The 19,399-nt window shown below is 40.6% G+C and overlaps 1 protein-coding gene across 3 annotated transcripts in view; it reads right to left on the bottom strand.

Annotated features, from left to right (window-relative positions):
• gpc6 (glypican 6) overlaps positions 1-19,399 on the bottom strand; it is a 954,464-nt gene that overhangs the window by 505,755 nt on the left and 429,310 nt on the right. The gene's annotated exons all lie outside the window — the stretch shown is intronic.

Here is a 19,399-nt window from a genome sequence, read left to right as displayed (position 1 = left end):
TTTCCGGAGCTCCGAAAATTGTGGCTTTGCACTACAAATCATAACCTCCCTTAGCAACCATACCCACTATACATTGTGTAGCCCCAAAAGTAACTTTTCTGAGCTCTCATTTTATTTTGCAATGGAGATTAACTGCAGTTCAAGAAGCATAGTGTGCTTCCAGGTCTCAAAACTCCTTCATCCAAAAACCTATGAATAGAATATCTAAAGCCCCTTCTGCATTGCTATATAATCCAGTTTGAACTGCATTATAATAATCAGTATAGACTCATATAGAGGAGCCCCTGGTGGCACAGTGGGTTAAACTGCTGAGCTGCTGAACTTGCTGACTGGAAGATCGGTGGTTCGAATCCAGGGAGTGGCGTGAGTTCCTGCTGTCAGCCCCAGCTTCTGCCAACCTAGCAGTTTCAAAAACATGCAAATGTGAGCAGATCCAGTCGGAAGGTAACAGCACTCCATGCAGTCATGCTGGCCACATGACCCTTGGAGGTGTCTACAGACAATCCTGGCTCTTTGGCTTAGAAATGGAGATGAGCACCAACCCCCAGGGTTGGACATGACTAGACTTAATGTCAGGGGAAAACCTTTACCTTTACCTAGACTCATATAATGTAGATTGAATCACATTGTACTGTATTATGTGACTGTAAGCTGCCATATAATATGGTTCAATGCAGTTAATCTCCATTCTGAAACTGGATTATATGACAGTGCAGATGGGACCTTAGAAATTCAACTTTGTTTTCAGACTAAGCCAATACCATAGAATACTGTGTCTGATTTATGGTCTCCTCATGAACAAGAATTTGAATGCGCATCCACCCAGTTCAGTCCCAACATTGTAACTCACTCTTTGTATGTAGCACTTAAAATATAGAAATGATAGCTAAGACTTTCAAATAAAGAAATGTTACTCCAAAACTCCAAGATTGATATTTGCATTATGTCCTTCTTCTGGTGAAGGTCAAACTGACAGAAGGAGGTTTTCCATTTTACGCTCTTCTTTCATCCCTGAGAAGTAGGCTGCACTGAGAGACAGGGGTTCTTATCAAACTACACTGTAATAGCACTATGTTGGAGATGTAATTGTTTGCCAAGTTTCTTTTTGAAGATAGCACCAAGCAATTTCAGCAATTTTCTTTCTGCTATGAGAAAGCCTTTGTGAATAACCTTTGAAGGCTATTCACATTTCAGGACTTTATTCCTTCCAAAGTTCATATATGGCTTCCGTGAGCAGAAAACAGTCTTTTCTGAGTGGAAAATATTATAACATTTCAATGCACAAATAGTAATTCCTGTGCAGAAAATGCTGTTTTTATGCAAATCAATCATTTGAAAATTTTACAAGAATAAAACCCCAATTACAGGATTTTCTTAACAGAAAGCTGACATTTTTGCATGGAAAATAATATTTCTATTCAGAAATATTAATCCCTGCACAATAATCTCTAATTGTTTTTTTGTACAAAGAAACAATGGGTAAATTTTGTGCAGAACAAATCAAAAACTGAAAAGATTCTCAAGTCAATAATTCATTAATCTATGCCTTTGTGAAAATCAAACATAGTAGTGTCAAAGTTTCCACAATCGGTAAAAAGTCTCTGCACAAAATTATCCTTTCTCTCCTCATTCTGAAGTGAATCAAATTGGGTGCACTCACTTTCACAGGGAGGAAACAGAAAGATTGGCATATTGAACAAAAATACAAATAAAATAGCTGATTTTTTTTTTTAAAAAAATGAATTTTGTAAAAGGAAAGGGTTTTTTTGGATTTGGAAATGGTAAAATTAATATGAAGGCTATTGTCACAAATGTGAAATATCTCTAGAAATGAGCAAACAAATTCACACCATTTTACAGATGAAAGAAAGAAATGGCAGTTTCTCATTGCTGCATGTATCCTAATCACAGTACTAAAATAAATTGAGGAAAATACTTGGGGGTTTGGTGGGTTTTTTTGGTAAAGAAATTTCAACATCAATATCTCTTTGTAAACATATTGGATTTTTAAAAAGAATTAAACATCTATAAAGAGACAAAAATGACAGGTTGAACTAGAAATGCTCAGCTTAAATTCTGGTTTGATTATTCTGTGTGTATTCAAAAATATTTGTGGTGATGAACTAGGATTGCTACTTTTTCTCCTATCATGTAATTCTATGAGACCCAGAAAGACTCCACAAACATTTTCTTTCTATATCCAGTCATAGTGGGCATTCTGAATGAGATTTGGCCACTTGAAGGCTTTGCACTCCTGCTAAGTAACCAAGTTACTCTGCTCCAACCTCAGGCACATCTACACTGGTAATAAAGAGTGGATTCTCTGTACAGATGATTATATAGGAAATCCTGGAAACAGTTTGAAGCCTGGATAGTGATTCCACAAACCACTAAGCACTGCTGCACATTCAGGGCTTTCTTTTGCATGCTTTTCTAGGTGCTTGTTGTCTGGCCACCACAATTGGAAGCTAGCTTTGAACTGCATTGAATGGTCAGTGCAGATGGAGACCTAAGTAATCAGTTTATATGTGCCCATGGCCACATATTTCCCACCAAAAGGAAATGTTGCACATGGTGACATAATCTGTAAAGTCTTTCTGTTCTAGTGATGATAAGAACATACATTTTCTTTGTTATGTTTCCCATACCTGTAGGACCTGTGCTGCAAAAATGAATACTATAGATCAATAACAAAGTTTATAAAGAAAATTATTACTGCATGTTTTTTATGTTTTGAGATTCTAAGGCACCTTTTAGATCATTCCTGAGATGCAAAACAGCAAGGAGCTCATTTGCTGAAATCAAAACATTTTAGCTGGCTATCGCCCAAATGGCACTACAGAATGCCAAAGCCTGGAGTGAACAAAAAGTGAGGAGAAAAACTATTGAGAAGCTAGTTAAGATGGAAGCAATGCTACATTATCTCCACATGTAGGAAACATAATCAGCCCACCCACCATTCCAAGTTAAGAAGACAATGTTATTCTTAACATAACTTCCTATGATACAAACCTGAGCCAGAAGGCCTGTTGCTTTAAGGGTCTCATATGCTTGGCCAGAATAAATAGATACTGTTTCATGAAACCATCAAGGTCAGATGCAATCAAACACTGAAAATGCAAATGTTGGTCTGCCAGGAAACTAAGTGGTCACATCTTTCCCACCTCTCACTTTTGGAGGGAATTTTGCAAACAAATAACCATTTCAACAATTACCTAACTAGATAAAAATTGAACCTTTCTCAGATAACCCAGTACTCTGGTAGATACACCTTCAGTTATCATTCAAGATCCATACTGCATAAAACATGGATATTTTTAAAATTAACTATTAGAGTTATGTATATTACCAATTAGCAATGCCAGATAATAATTAATAACATGAATAACATCTTTAGAATTAAAGTGGAAAGTCAGAGGAGGAAAGATAGAGGCGTATGCATCAGGATGTTGGTTGTATATAAACTGTTAACAAATATAGAAAACAAAACACAGATTGGAAATGTTCAATATGCTTTCCACACCTCAAGAAAGGGGACTTCAGAGATTGCAAAACCATTAGTCCACTGCATGAATCAAACATGCAAAAAAGATTTTACAAAATAGACCTTTACCATATATGTAGAGAGACATGACAAGCATTTAAGATGTGCACAGAACAGTAAGATGCAAAGAAATTACACTGCAAAGATATGATTGCTAAAGAAGTGCATTAGAGCATTTTGGAAGAAAATTAATATATCATTTACAGATTATAGAAAAGACTTGGCTTGTATGTACCATGAAAAAATATAGAATATTCTAAAGGTAAAGGGTGTACCACAACATAGGCAGAACCACAGAACAATATAATTTATTATTTATTCATTTACTGTATGTATATGCCACTTTTCTCATCCCGGGGGACTCAGTGTGGTTTACAACATAATAATGGCAAAATTCAATGCCTAACATACATATAAAACCAAAACATAAAATCTAAATAAAAAACATATAACTGTGTGTTAAAATCAGTCAGACCATTAAACATGAGATATTTAGATATAAAGACATGGAATTAAAAACACCTAATATAAACATTAAAATCACATGATCTAGATTCACAGAGCAAGACCATTCTAATTGCCAATTGCAAATATTCCATATTTATTTCTTGTACTGCATTATTTACTGGCCAAAAGCTTGGTCCCACAACTATGTCTTTGTTTTCTTTCCGAAAGCCAGGAGGGAGGGCTCTTATCTAATCTCACTGGGGAGAGAGTTCCAGGGCCAAGGAGCCACCACTGAGAAGTCCTGTCTCTCACCCCCACCAGCCGCACTTACATGTGGTAGATATAATAGAAAAAGCAGGATTAGACTTTAGGGCCTTTGTACATAGACCCAAAATGCAGGTCCAATCTGATGTACCAGACTTCAGGTTGTGCCACATGCACAGGGACTTCCTCAGCCACCTTGAAAATGGAAAGGCATCCCTACTGCCCAACTACATTGAACATAGTTCAGTGCTGCTGGACAGTTGCCATGGATGCCCCCCATGTTGTGTCAGTTTTCAATGGCTACATGGATTTACTTTCCTGATGGTCAGCCCAGGGACAGTCCCCTGTGCCCCCATGTCATGGTGCTTACAAGCTATGACCTAACACTTTCTTTCTTCCTGGCACCCTGCCTGATGTCCAAGTCTAGGGAAAGCGAGATAGCAGACAGAATAGTTGTGGCCACTTGGGAACCAGCCCAACTGCCCTCACTACCCTTGTGACAGGGAAAAGTCTGAATCCTGGTGCAGGATTCAGATTTTACCCAAATTAGGTTAACCCAAGGCAGGGTTGCATTAAGATGGCCTTGTCCCAGTTTAACGTGGATCGGCACTGTGTGGACATTTCCACATCACAATGATCAGTGTAGAAATGCCCTGTGAAGATGGATGTGTAAAAATCATCAATCTAAGATATGCAATGATACCATATTACTAGCAGAAAATAAAGATTTGGCACATCAGTTACAGAAAGCTATTTCATATTTAAAAATGCAATCAGTCATGAAACTATAGAGTGCTTCTCAGCACTGTGCTTGCTCTGAGTTACAATTATATGGATTAGAGGTGAGAGTACAATTTAAGAAGCTTGACTTTTGCTCCAACCTAAGACGTGCAGTAAAGATTTGATGTGGAAAAGAAATCCACTGCCATATGAATAGTAAACATCCTGTTAGGAGAGTAAATGACAGTTTTCACTGTCAGTTGGTGTATGTTGTTTGCGTAAAAATGTGCAACACTATAAAATGTGGAACTGTCCCTATTTAGGTTCAATTAGACAGCTTCATCAGCCAAATAGTTAAAGGGGACACACAGTGTATAGATTTGAAGAGACAATAAACCTCCTTACAGTTCAATGAAAGAAGTGAGACTGGGTTGAGAATATATACTGCTTCCCAAACTAAAATTTATGAAAGCTGAAGATGGACAACCACTAGTCTATGTGTGCAATCTGAACAGCTTGATATTGGTCCTGTCATTGAAGAGAGCTCTACTGCTGTTCACTGTGATGTTGGTAGGGGGCATATCCAGCAAGATAAATTCTCAAAGTAGCTAGTGAAAGAAATGAAACCTCATGTTCATGAGTCCTGCTTTGAGCCTGGAACATAATCAAGTAATATAGACTCTAAACTAGTCAAACTGGGGTGTTTTCCAAAGTACTGAGTTAGAAAAATATGTACTAAATCTTCTGGTTTGTGTCTTTTCTTCCATCCTTCTTTTTGAAGACCCTACACTCTGTTCCCCCTCCTTTCAACTGTCAGCATTTGATATTCACTGAAACATGGAAATACACTGGCGGGTTGCCTCTATAACCTACATTCTTAGTTGATGGACAAAAAGAAAACAGAGCTCCACAGAAGACAAGAGAAGAAGCATTTCCCTCCTTTAGCTTTGACTATTATCTGTACATAAAGAGAGACAGTTTGTCTCACCACAAAAAACAATATAGAGTCATTACTGTTACTGTGTCAATGACAAATGGACTATACAAGCACATTATGTTTGAGGGACTCTGGAAACTACTGTGTTTTCTGTACCAGAGAAGATAGCAATTTTAAAATTGCTAAAGTCAGCAACATTGAAATTGAACAACAGGAAATAACTCTGAACACAGTGTATGAGCAACATGAAATCACACAGAGATGCACCACGAGGACATTAAAAAAAAACACCCAGCCCGAAAATGCCATCAATAATCCATGCCACATTTCACATATCATGCACAAATAGTGATTACCATTTAAAATTTCTCAAATGTACTGGGATTTTCTTGAGGCTACTTTTTTCCTTTTTTAAAACAGTTATTAAGTATGTCAGGTCATTACAGGTGACTCTGAAACTATTTATGTTGGCTAGTATCCAGTACTGCAGTAGGGGATCATAACCTGGATTTATGGATCAGTAAGTGTGACATATTCGCATAAGTACTGTATTCACAACTGTTGCGCTATTGCCACCACCATAAATAAATCTTGAAATTGTGGCATGGGATACAAGGCCCCTGTTTGCTTGCACCAAAGGTCTCTAAGATGTAGAGTGTTATATATGTATAATGATCCTGGAACAGCTTTAGACTACAATTTCTGTGTGGCGTGATTTTAACTGAATGTAATGTTTTAAATGTCAATATATATTAATTTTTAATTTCCAAATATTTTAGCCTATTTTTATATGTGTTTTAAGGCAGTGAATAATTGCCAGCTGCTTTAAGTCCCCTTTGGGGTAAAGAAAGGTGGGGTATAAACAGGGTAAATAAATAAATAAAGTGGCTTCCTTGATATCAATATGGGTTCTGGGGAATGTTTCCTTAGGCCATTCACAATTACATAATTCATTAATGTAATTAATTACTAGTGCAATGTAGGATCCTGGATATTAATTTCAAGTAAATAGAAGTAGATCTGTGTTATGATTGAGCCTCATGGCTCTGTTACTGACAGACGTGGGCGTAAGACTCCTCGAGAGTCAGATACTCTCGAGGAGCGAGAGAGAAAAAGACTGCGAGACATATTTGCAGCACCATCTGACGAGGAGTCTTTCGAAGGGTTTACGGAGAGAATGGAGGAGGGGCTGGTTAGCTCAGAGGAGGATGAGATGGATTGGACTCGGGTAAGGGAGGAAGTGGGTGCCACTGGCCATGATGGGACAGAAGATGAATGGGGACCTTCAGGATTAGACCCATGGCTTAGCTGGAGGGATGGGACGGGATCCACAGCTGGAGATGCTGTTGGGCGTAGTCAGAGGTGTTCCAGCTCTGACGAGGAAAGTGATGAGGAAACGCCCGGGTTAAGGAGGACAGCTGACAGTGATGAAGATTTGTAACTGGCATAAAATGGGGCTTGAGAGCAATTGCAAATTGCGTTGGGCAAGGTAATCTGGGCAAACGCTTGGGATCCGTGTGTGTGTGGGACGCTTCCCTGAAGACTTGTGTGCTTTCCTGTGCTGTGACGTAAGTTGATTGGAATCCAGGGTCAGACGGCGGGAGGGATTGTGTGGGCATTTGTTTGTGCAAACCTGTGCTTACTCTTATTAGCTTGACCTTCCGTCGTCTTCTTGACGGACGCCATCTCCTGCTTTGAGAACTCGGACTGAACTGACCACGGCTTGTCTTCCCCCCCTTCTTGGACTTGGAAAAACTACAAACGTCTGCTTCTGGCTTTGATCTACGGAACGGAACTGGTCTACTCAACTGCTACAATCCTTGGCTGATTTACTCGTGTTGGAGATCCTGTCTGCTGTGTGTGTGGGGGAGCGACGCAAGTTACTCTAAGCACAGTGTTGGCAGCAGAGAGGAATCTGCTGCCAATTAGTTGCATTCTTTGTATCTTTTGTTCCTTGGCTTTCGTTTCGTTTATACCCAGGCTGAAGCAAGCAGTTTGTTTTTACCCGGATTAAACTCCGGTTTAATCCGGTTTATCTTTTGAACATTTACTTTTGCCCCTTTTTGCTCTTAAAGGCAAAAACTGCCTGGCCCTTGTGTTTTACGGGCATTTTTGAGTTCTGTAATCTAATAAACTCTGTTACTTTGAATCTTGTGGCGTTCTGTCCTTGACAGATTGCCCAACGCCCATAAAAAGTTTATTGCAGCAATAAACCCGTCAGGAAGACGATGGATGAGTTAAGGGCCAAAGTAGATCAATTGCAAACGGCTTTTACCGTTAGCCAAACAGCTCAGGCTGTGAAAGGACATGTTTTGACTCCTGAACGCTTTGACGGAACCAGGTGCAAGTTGCCAACCTTTTTGGCACAAGTGGAGCTTTATTTTTCTCAGCTCAGTGCTCATGCTTTTCCTACAGACACTAGCAAGGTGGCCTTTATTTTGAGTTTGTTGACCGGTCCCGCAGGACAATGGGCCACTAATTTAATTTTGGGAAATGACCCAGTCAAGGACAATTTGAATAATTTCAAAAAGTTGTTAACTGATACTTTTGGGGATCCTCTCCGCACGGAGAACGCTGGGTGGGCTCTGTATCGGTTGAAACAGGGAAAGGGGACTGTTTTGGATTACTTAAATAAGTTTAACCTGTATCGCCACCAGCTGGATTGGGGGGAAAATGCATTCATGCTTTTATTTACTGCCGGGTTAAGTGATATGCTCCAGGATGAATTAGCACGCTTGGAGCCGGCTGAAAGCTGGGACGCCTTAGTAGCTAAGGTGCTGCGTTTAGACGCAAGGTTCGAGGCTCGTAAACACTCAAAAGCAATGTGTGCGCCACCCATGCATGTAACCAGGGCACCTGTGGTGATGGGGGAAGAGCCCATGGAGCTTGGGGTCTTTAAAAAGCTGTCTACAGAGGAAAAGAGCCGTAGGAGGCAGCTGGGCTTGTGTTTGTACTGTGGGAATGCTGGGCATTTTGCCAAAAATTGTAATGTGAAACCTTCCCAGCTTTCGGGAAAAGGCCAGCCCTAGTGCGACGTGAGTCCAACGCACTAGGGCTCCTCAAGCAGTCAACTGAGGGGAGGAAGCATGTTTTCGTACCCATTACATTATCTGTTGGGGGAAGGGAACTTGTTTCTACTTTGGCACTGCTGGACTCAGGGGCTACGGTCTCCTATGTAGATATTGAGTTTGCTAAGAAGCATGGCATTCCTAGAGTGCGCAAGGCATGCGACGTGTGGGTGGAAGGAGCAGATGGGAGACTGCTGGAGACTGGGGTGGTTAACCATGAAACCTCAGCAGTAACGTGGGAGGTGCAGGGAGTAACGGGAACGTTTGTGTGGGATATTACGAGCTTGCCTAGATATGATGTGATCCTGGGGATGGATTGGCTAGCTGTAGTAAACCCACAAGTAGATTGGGCAACACGTAAAGTGATCTTAAAGAGGCAGGACTGTTGCACTCTAAATGTTACTCATTCTGATATGGAGGGAGTGCCTGCTGAGTATGGGGAGTTCTCTGATGTATTTTGTAAAAGAGAAGCGGACAAATTACCACCGCACAGGCCATATGATTGCGCCATTAAGTTGGCAGAAGGTGCGAAACTGCCAGCAGGGAGGCTGTATGCCTTGACTGTACCGGAAAGGCAAGCTTTGCGGGAGTTTCTAGATGAAAATTTAGCCAAGGGGTTTATTCGCCCATCTAGTTCTCCAACTGCGGCACCAGTATTCTTTGTAGCCAAAAAGACTGGGGAACTTAGGCTGGTCTGTGACTATCGGATCCTAAACAAATACACCATTCGGGATAGGTACCCGCTCCCTTTAATCTCGGAACTGTTATCAAGGGTGCAAGGGGCTAAGGTCTTTACCAAGCTTGACCTGCGGGGGGCCTATAACTTAATCCGTATACGGGAAGGGGATGAATGGAAGACGGCATTTAACACGTGTTTCGGATGCCACGAGTTCCGAGTCATGCCTTTTGGGCTTTGTAATGCTCCTGCGGTATTCCAGAGGTTCATGAACGATGTGTTCAGGGACCTAATTGACCAATTTTTAGTGATTTATTTGGATGATATCTTGATTTTTTCTAAGGACGAGAAAGAACATCGTCAACATGTCAAGCAGGTTCTGCACCGACTGCGGGCTAATGGGCTTTTCGCCAAGGCTTCCAAGTGCGTCTTTCATGTGCCTGAAGTGGAGTTCCTAGGTCATGTAGTGTCAGGTAGGGAACTTAAAATGGACCCACATAAGGTTGACGCCGTCAACTCATGGCAGGAGCTGAAGTCTAAGAAGGATGTACAAAGGTTCTTGGGTTTCGCTAATTACTACCGGGAGTTTATTCCGAATTTTGCAAAGCTCACGGTACCTTTGACGCAGCTTCTGCGCAAGAAACAGCCATTTGTGTGGGGGCGGGAAGCTCACGAGGCGTTTCTACAACTAAAGTCTAGTTTTCAATCGGACAACATACTAACCCATCCTGATGTTGACAGACCGTTCGTGGTAGAAGCGGACGCTTCTAGCTACGCGTTGGGGGCTGTATTGTCTCAGAAGGATTCCTCAGGGACCTTGCGTCCCTGTGGATTTTACTCGCGGCAACTAACACCCTTCGAGCAGAACTATACCATATGGGAGAAGGAGTTGTTGGCGATTAAGGTGGCGTTTGAGGTGTGGCGGCACTGGCTTGAAGGGGCACGGCACCAGATCGTGGTCAGATCTGATCACAAGAACTTAGAGCACTTGCAAACAGCAAAGAAGTTAAACCAGCGTCAAATCCGCTGGGCTTTGTTTTTCTCCAGGTTTAACTTCAAGGTGCAGTTCGTGGAGGGGAAGGCAAACTTGCGGGCCGATGCTTTATCCCGCAAGCCGGAATTTAAGACCAATGAGCAGGTAGTATGTCAGACCATCTTGCCTACTGCCTCTCTGTGTGTTGTAGATAATGAGCTTGGGTTACATGACCAGATCCTTGAGGCTCAGAAGGATGATGTGTGGACTCAGGAGCAACTGATGCTGCTCTCTGCAGGTAACCGTACCATACTGCCGCATCTCCAGGATCAAGACGGGGTATTGGTGCGTAGGGGGCAGGTTTACGTACCAGTGGGGACCCTCAGGTTGGAGGTGATTAGAGCCCACCATGACGAACCCATGGCTGGGCACTTTGGCAGGTTCAAGACCGTACAGCTTATCACCAGGAGCTACTGGTGGCCAAAGATGCGGCAAGACATTCTGCGCTTTTGTGACAGCTGCGCCGTTTGTCAGCAGAGTAAGACGCCTGTTGGGCGCCCTAGAGGGTTGTTATCGTCTTTACCTGTTCCGGAGAGGCCATGGCAAATCATTTCCATGGATTTTATTTCAGATTTGCCTAAGTCTGGGGGTTATACTTGTATTTGGGTGGTGGTGGATTTATTTAGTAAACTGGCTCATTTTATTCCTTGTTCAACCATTCCGGCGGCCCCTACGTTGGCCTTACTATTTACAAAGCACATCTATCGTTTGCACGGAGCACCCGAGGTGATTATTTCAGATAGGGCTCCGCAATTTGTGTCACGCTTTTGGAAACACTTCCATGAGTGTTTGGGGACTAAGTTAAACGTGTCTTCAGCTTTCCATCCGCAAACGGATGGACAGTCGGAACGGGTTAATGGGCTCTTAGAGCAGTATCTGCGTTGTTTTTGTTTAGATCAACCCACGGCTTGGGTAAAGTGGTTACCGGTGGCGGAATTTGCTTACAACAATGCGGTGCACACGTCTAGTCAGCATACGCCATTTGAGCTAACTTATGGTTTTCACCCACGGGGAGGTGTGGCGCCGTCGACCAATGTGGTCTCTTCGGACCCTGTGTACCGCTCTTCGGAAATGGCTGCATTGCATGATGTTGCCCGTCGCTTACTGTTGGAAGCTAAGGCAACGCAGAAGACTCAGGCTGACCGCCACAGGCAGGCAGGGGAGGAGTTGGAAGAAGGGGATTTGGTGTGGTTATCTTCCAAACATATTAAACAGGCTGGGGGAAAGTTTGCGCCTCGGTATTTGGGTCCCTTTCCTATCGTTAAAAAGATTTCTTCTGTTGCGTTTCGTTTGCGTTTACCGTCTAGTTTAAAGGTCCATCCAGTCTTTCATCGTTCGCTGTTGAAACTTGATACCTCTAGTCGTCGTGGTGCTATAGCGGAAGGTATCACTGCCACTTCTCCGCCATCGGGGGAGGAGGCCTTTGTGAGAGGGGATAGTGTTATGATTGAGCCTCATGGCTCTGTTACTGACAGACGTGGGCGTAAGACTCCTCGAGAGTCAGATACTCTCGAGGAGCGAGAGAGAAAAAGACTGCGAGACATATTTGCAGCACCATCTGACGAGGAGTCTTTCGAAGGGTTTACGGAGAGAATGGAGGAGGGGCTGGTTAGCTCAGAGGAGGATGAGATGGATTGGACTCGGGTAAGGGAGGAAGTGGGTGCCACTGGCCATGATGGGACAGAAGATGAATGGGGACCTTCAGGATTAGACCCATGGCTTAGCTGGAGGGATGGGACGGGATCCACAGCTGGAGATGCTGTTGGGCGTAGTCAGAGGTGTTCCAGCTCTGACGAGGAAAGTGATGAGGAAACGCCCGGGTTAAGGAGGACAGCTGACAGTGATGAAGATTTGTAACTGGCATAAAATGGGGCTTGAGAGCAATTGCAAATTGCGTTGGGCAAGGTAATCTGGGCAAACGCTTGGGATCCGTGTGTGTGTGGGACGCTTCCCTGAAGACTTGTGTGCTTTCCTGTGCTGTGACGTAAGTTGATTGGAATCCAGGGTCAGACGGCGGGAGGGATTGTGTGGGCATTTGTTTGTGCAAACCTGTGCTTACTCTTATTAGCTTGACCTTCCGTCGTCTTCTTGACGGACGCCATCTCCTGCTTTGAGAACTCGGACTGAACTGACCACGGCTTGTCTTCCCCCCCTTCTTGGACTTGGAAAAACTACAAACGTCTGCTTCTGGCTTTGATCTACGGAACGGAACTGGTCTACTCAACTGCTACAATCCTTGGCTGATTTACTCGTGTTGGAGATCCTGTCTGCTGTGTGTGTGGGGGAGCGACGCAAGTTACTCTAAGCACAGTGTTGGCAGCAGAGAGGAATCTGCTGCCAATTAGTTGCATTCTTTGTATCTTTTGTTCCTTGGCTTTCGTTTCGTTTATACCCAGGCTGAAGCAAGCAGTTTGTTTTTACCCGGATTAAACTCCGGTTTAATCCGGTTTATCTTTTGAACATTTACTTTTGCCCCTTTTTGCTCTTAAAGGCAAAAACTGCCTGGCCCTTGTGTTTTACGGGCATTTTTGAGTTCTGTAATCTAATAAACTCTGTTACTTTGAATCTTGTGGCGTTCTGTCCTTGACAATCTGTCTCTTTCTGTTGTATGTCATATTGCTTTTTGAATCTGAGATCATTATTCCCATTCAATTCGATTAATTAATTGATCAATGAATTGATTGAAATGAATTAATATTTTTTCTCTTTTCCTTGATCTAGCAGAATGTTTGTGGGACTTTTTTGGACTGAGTGCAGATATATCCTTTACCTGAAAGGCATGGGGCCAAAAGTGATTTTGATTTTTTTTCCTTCAAGATTTTGGAATACAGTACTTGTAATTGCATATATCTACATGTCTTGGAGATGGGACCCAAGTCCAAACACAGAATTAATTAATGTCTCATATACACTTTATCTACGATACATAGCCTAAAGGTATTTCTAGGCATTTTAAAATAATTTTGCACATGAAACAGTTTGTGCATACTGAACTGCCAGATTGCCCATTGTTCTCACTGGGCTGTATTTGCCTTCCCAACATGTATAGTTATTTCCTGGTGGAGGTCTATTTGATATTTATGGAATGCCACATTCACAGGTGATGAGCCTTACCTAGGTTTTGTTTCACCTTCTGTTCAGTTCAACATTTCTGACAATGAATAACACTGTATTGAGAGGTATTTTATTATTGAGTAGCATATGTAAGTGCCTGGGGAAGTACCATCTATGCATGTACTTCCCTGAGCTGTTATCGAAATGGTGGATACTGAGGGTCTCATCCACAAATTCAGCCACCTCTTTAATGTCAGAGACTATATGTAATGACAAGCAGACTTCCTCCTCCCAAGTTATCAGTGTGATCCCTGCTCTTTGCACTTAATATTATAGGAAATACAGTGTGAGGGTCAGTACTTGTCCATGACTTTAGGATGTAGGTTAGTAGTTTCAGCTTGAGGTCATGGACAAGCATTGACTCACAAACTCCTTATAATATTAGTGCAAGGGCCTATGAGAGCACAGGCATTTCTATGGATTGCAGAAACTGTAAATGCTGTCTCTGATGATGGGCACTAGCATGACAGGAAGAGAGACATGTGCAAGCTGCCTGGTATATACAATCCATATTTATGGGCAGTGTTTTAAAATAGCTTTTCCAAAGTCTACATTATGCATGGAATGTAAACAATACTTGCAAATGTTCTTAACTCCATTGAAAAGGAGTGTTGGGATACAAATGAAAAATAAGATTTTCTATACTGCAAGACTGTCCACAAAACTTTTGGCCTAAAACTTTGGGATGGTAGGTGGCACAAAAAAGTAACCTGGGCACTTCCTACATAACACTGTATTTTCCATTAAAATTTAATGGCTTTTCCACAAATGAAAAAATTGCAAAATAATTCCTAAAATTTGAAAAATTACAATGCACAAACTTTTCACATGCCTCCCAGTGGGAGAAAACTCTTGAAATTCACCATTGATGCATGTGGAAACTAAATAAGCAAGGGGAGATTTACATCCCTGGTAAGTATGCACACAGCTGTTTCAGATAATTTGCAAAATAGTGTTTGAATTAGTGTCTCTTTTTCATTGGAGAAAATGCATATTCCTCTAATTAAATGCATTTTCATATGTTTTCCAAAAGGAAACAGATTCTAGAGCAAATGAACAGGAAAAGTGTGATAGCCATGGGAGATATGCATTTCCTGTCACTGTGTTAATGGTAATTCCATGCTGGAATCCATTCATATCAAATTCCCAATGCTTTCCTGCACAGGTCCAATCAGGTGTTTTACAGGCATAAGTCATCCACAGTATCAGACACAGCTAGGTGAAGGATTTGAAAACCTTTTTTAAAAAAATATCCAAGCTGAAATTTATTACAAGAGGGTGCATTCCAAACAATAGGATTTGATATTCCACAAGAGTTCTAATAAACAACTTGGCCTCTATATAACAAGATCACTCATATACTCTTATAAACAACATCAATACCCTGAATTCTTTACAGAGATAATAAAAAATAAGCACGGAAAAGAACAAAAGAAAGCCTTCAGTACCTTCAGACTAAATCCCCACTCTTGGTTCTGTCACTCTTAAAATCTTTATTTTATCCCCCACTCTACCTAATCTAGACTTGAGGTCAAGGAGCAAATCTCATTGCATACTGATTGTATAAAGCAATTCCAAACTGCATTCTATGGCACTGTAGATCCAGTCATTTTTATACTATTGTGAGACAGAAATTAATGCAAATTTTTCTAAAACAATGCTTAGATCGACCTGCAGGATCTTAACCTACCTTCTCCCAGCCCTCTATAAATGGCCTTTGCAACTCCACACTCCCTTCCAACTATAGCTAATTCTAGTGCCACTTTGGATACAATGCCATAGACATTATCAATAGGAGGAGTTGAAATTGAACATAAGCTTCTGTGATAATCTAGAGAAATACATACTTCTGAAGATGCAATGGGCTCATATCTGAGCCCCCTGGAAAACCCAGCAGCCTGCTTGAAAGCCTGGGAGACTTCATGCTATGTATTATCAGGATGAATAAAGAGCCAGAGATCTTTCTTACTGAGCACCCTGCTTATTATATAACAACATGCTCTCAATCAGATATACTTCTGCCAAGGATGCTGTTATCACGCAATTTTGATCTGAAAATATTCTGAAGATTTCTTTCTCTCAAATAATCTCTATACCTCTTGCCCAGCCTTTGAGTATTTATTAAATAAAGTAAATCAGTAAATGAGCATAGTGCTATAATTTCCTGTGTGCACAAAATTATATTTCTGGAGGATATTTCACTACAGAAAAAGAATCAATCTAAATTCTTTCTGTTTCTTCCTCTGAGTTTCTAGAAAATATATGGAGCAAACAACAAATTACTCTGAAGTTAAATCATCTCTCATTTATACACTAATTAAGTCTAGATTGAAATTGCAGCCATCCAGTTATTTGTACATTTAATACTAATGCATATATTTCTCTCTGTTCATTTCAAGAAGTACAAAACAGAAAAATATCCCATATGTTCATTATATCTTTCCTTTTCTATTTTTCAAAAAAGGTAATTCATGATCGTGGTAGAAAGCTGAGACAGGTAATTAATGTAGGTTTAGTAAAAACAACAACCACTAATCCTACATGGAATGTCAATTTGTTTTTCAACCCAATCTTCATTTCATTTTATTTGATATATTTTAAGAAAAATGATAATGGTAACATTGTTGATGCCTCAGTAATGGGGTGCATGGATGTAAATTTCACATTGAAGAACAACATCTCTTCCAAGTGCGATGGACAAATAATACTTGCCATCACACACTTTGGTGCCTTAAATGTTAGACCTGTTTCTGGATATATTTGAACGTCTGATTCCAAAATTGGCACCATTTCCCCCCTATCAGCTCTAGTTTTTGAGATGCAGAACTTATGCCATCTACCAGTCTCCATCTGTTCACCCATAGAAAACTATGATAACCATATCTAAGAAACAAGAGCTGTTGTGGTCTATCCAATGCCATTTTCTGAATCAATCCCACCAAATAACACCAGGAACAGACATACAAAACAGACATTTCTAGATTTACTGGAAAGATAATCTTGGATGAACAAAGAATGTAGCTTTTGTTGTCTTTACCCTTACTGCTTGCTATACACTTATCACCACTTTCGTCCTTTATGCCAGATAGACATTTGTAGTAGCCCTCTTGGGAATACACTTTAGTGCCTGTTTCTCTGTAGTTCGGTAATGTGCCAAGGTAGACTAGACATAGGAAAATGATATTTTCCCAGTTGTCACTTTTAAATATGTGTTTCTTTTTATTGTAGTATTATTTTTTAAAAAATCCACACAAATATTTAAATTTTAATATAATTTTAAACATATTTCTTCTCGAAATATACAAGAGAAGTAATAGCTGGGATTATTTCATACCAAGCCAAATAATATTTTAGGGAGCTGTTTGTTATTAATAGGGCACTCATTGGCCTTACTAAGCATTTGCATGAATGAGCAACATTTTTTGCATATTGATAATTTAAGATTTTTCTCTGTATTATTCCACATAACATGCCTAAAAATTGGATGATAATAATATTGACCTGCCTAATATGGTTCATGTTAGACTGGATAATGTTTGCCTCTTCACACATTTATACTATGAGACCCAGAACTCCTTAACACTGATCATGCTGCTTGGGACTACTAAGAGTCATAAGCCAAAAATATAAGAAGGACCAGTTGTCTTCCTATCCTTGTTTTAAGGATGCCTTTAAAAAAAAGTATGTTAAGTATTCTAAATACTTAGAAAGAGTTATATAAATTCAAGATATAGTTGTTTGTGGTCTGGTAGAGGATACTTTTGCCTTGCTTAATCTGTACGTCATATGATACTTTTGCCCTCTTTTCCTCTGCCCTACTATGAGCACATGATATTAGATAGCTTGACAAATACCCTGAGGAAACGAGATACTGTCGGATCTTGGAAGCTAAATGGGAAATTTCCTTAACACCACCTCTGAGTATTTCTTGCTGAAGAAACTATGAGCTCATCCAGACAGGGCCTAAAATGCGTGAGCTCGCACACTTTTACAGGAGACGTCCAAACGACTCCTTCGGTAAAAGCGAATTAATTTGGGACAAAATTAGGGTGTCAAGATGTTCTCCCAGACAGTTCCAAGAATGCATTTAGCCACCCAGTGTCGAAAGTGGGGGCTTTCAGACCTGTGTGGGGACAGAATGCCACCCCCACCCGGATTTTTTAAATCTGGGTTGGCGCAGACTTCTTCCCTGTCTGGAACTGGCCTATGACATTCATGGAGTTGCAATCAATTGACCAGCGATATGAAGGGACTCATTCACACAAAGACATCTTGATCACACACTTTCCAATTCATGAAAAAGGAGCAAGATATGAACTTGTTGGATGCTTTTTATATACATTTATTTATTTACTTTTAGCGTATGATATCCATTTGATTAACAGGGGCACACTAAAAAGACTTGAGGACACAACTGTCTTCATTGCAAAGGACATTGACCAAATTAACCATTCTACATATAGCAACTCTAGATGACAGAGCATCAAGAAAGAGTGAGATGGAGCTCAATACTTTTAAAGAGCATTGACTATTGTTTAGTGCTTACCTCTGTTTATTGATTGATTAAACTGCTGCTGGTGTGTCAGTGGCTCAGTCTTTCTATTAAGGGCAAGGGGAGAGGGTGGGAAAGTAAGAAGAGAGATGGTGGAAAGACTGAAAGCTGCCATGAGGTTTGTAAGAGTTCAATTAATATTGCCCAAGAAATACTCAATATTGATAACAGTTTGAAATGAGGGACAAAGGTGAAGCTTTTCTCAATACTGGTAATTAATTCCCACTTTACATAGGCTAATTGAGGGCAATCAAAGAATATCACATGCCATTCCATTACCTAGTCATCGAATGGATTTCAGCCTTCATTTCTTGCTATATCTCTGAACCTACATCTTCTCTTGCTAGTGGAGACAGCAGACCCACACCCTCATTGCAATTGTAAAATGTGTCCTGATTGAAACTTGAATGAAAATTGATGAAAAAATTAAGTTCCACATATGTGATTACATTTCAAATTGCAAAGGGGGTATGCATTAATCCAGATATTGGTAATTGTAACTGATCATCCCTCCTGGTTGGTTATACTGGCTACAATTGACATTGGATGGCATCTTCCCTAGAACACAATTACAAGTTAGAAATTAACAAGATGGTAGGAAAGATATGGGAAAGACAGAGGTATCAAACAATAAAAGGAGAGGTAGAGATGGCTCATGTTTTCTGTCAATATGTGAGGAAGACTTCTGGATAGGGATGTTAATTATATGCTGTATATTAAAATAGCAATATTAAAATAGCAAGTGCAATAAGAATGATCTTATTTTTTGTGTTACAGAAAACCTAAGATAAACATAAATTCAGATTGTATTTATGTATACAATATTGTTGTTACTCAAATTTAAAAATCATTCCATTCATTAGCTTATCTCAAGACTTCTTCTGGTAGTAGAACTTGTCACCAAATTTCTTTTTCCCTGCAGCCCCTCTTCTTGTATTCTCATGTCTGCTCTGAAGACTTGGGAACAAACCATTAGTAATGGGATATACATTTTGATAGGTATTCAGATGTAGAAACCACTCATTCATATGGCATAGGGCTTTC

The sequence above is a fragment of the Anolis carolinensis genome, chromosome 3, assembly GCF_035594765.1.
Source record: "Anolis carolinensis isolate JA03-04 chromosome 3, rAnoCar3.1.pri, whole genome shotgun sequence".
NCBI classification, from domain to species: Eukaryota; Metazoa; Chordata; class Lepidosauria; order Squamata; family Dactyloidae; genus Anolis; species Anolis carolinensis.
This window is presented reverse-complemented; position numbering and strand designations above follow the sequence as displayed.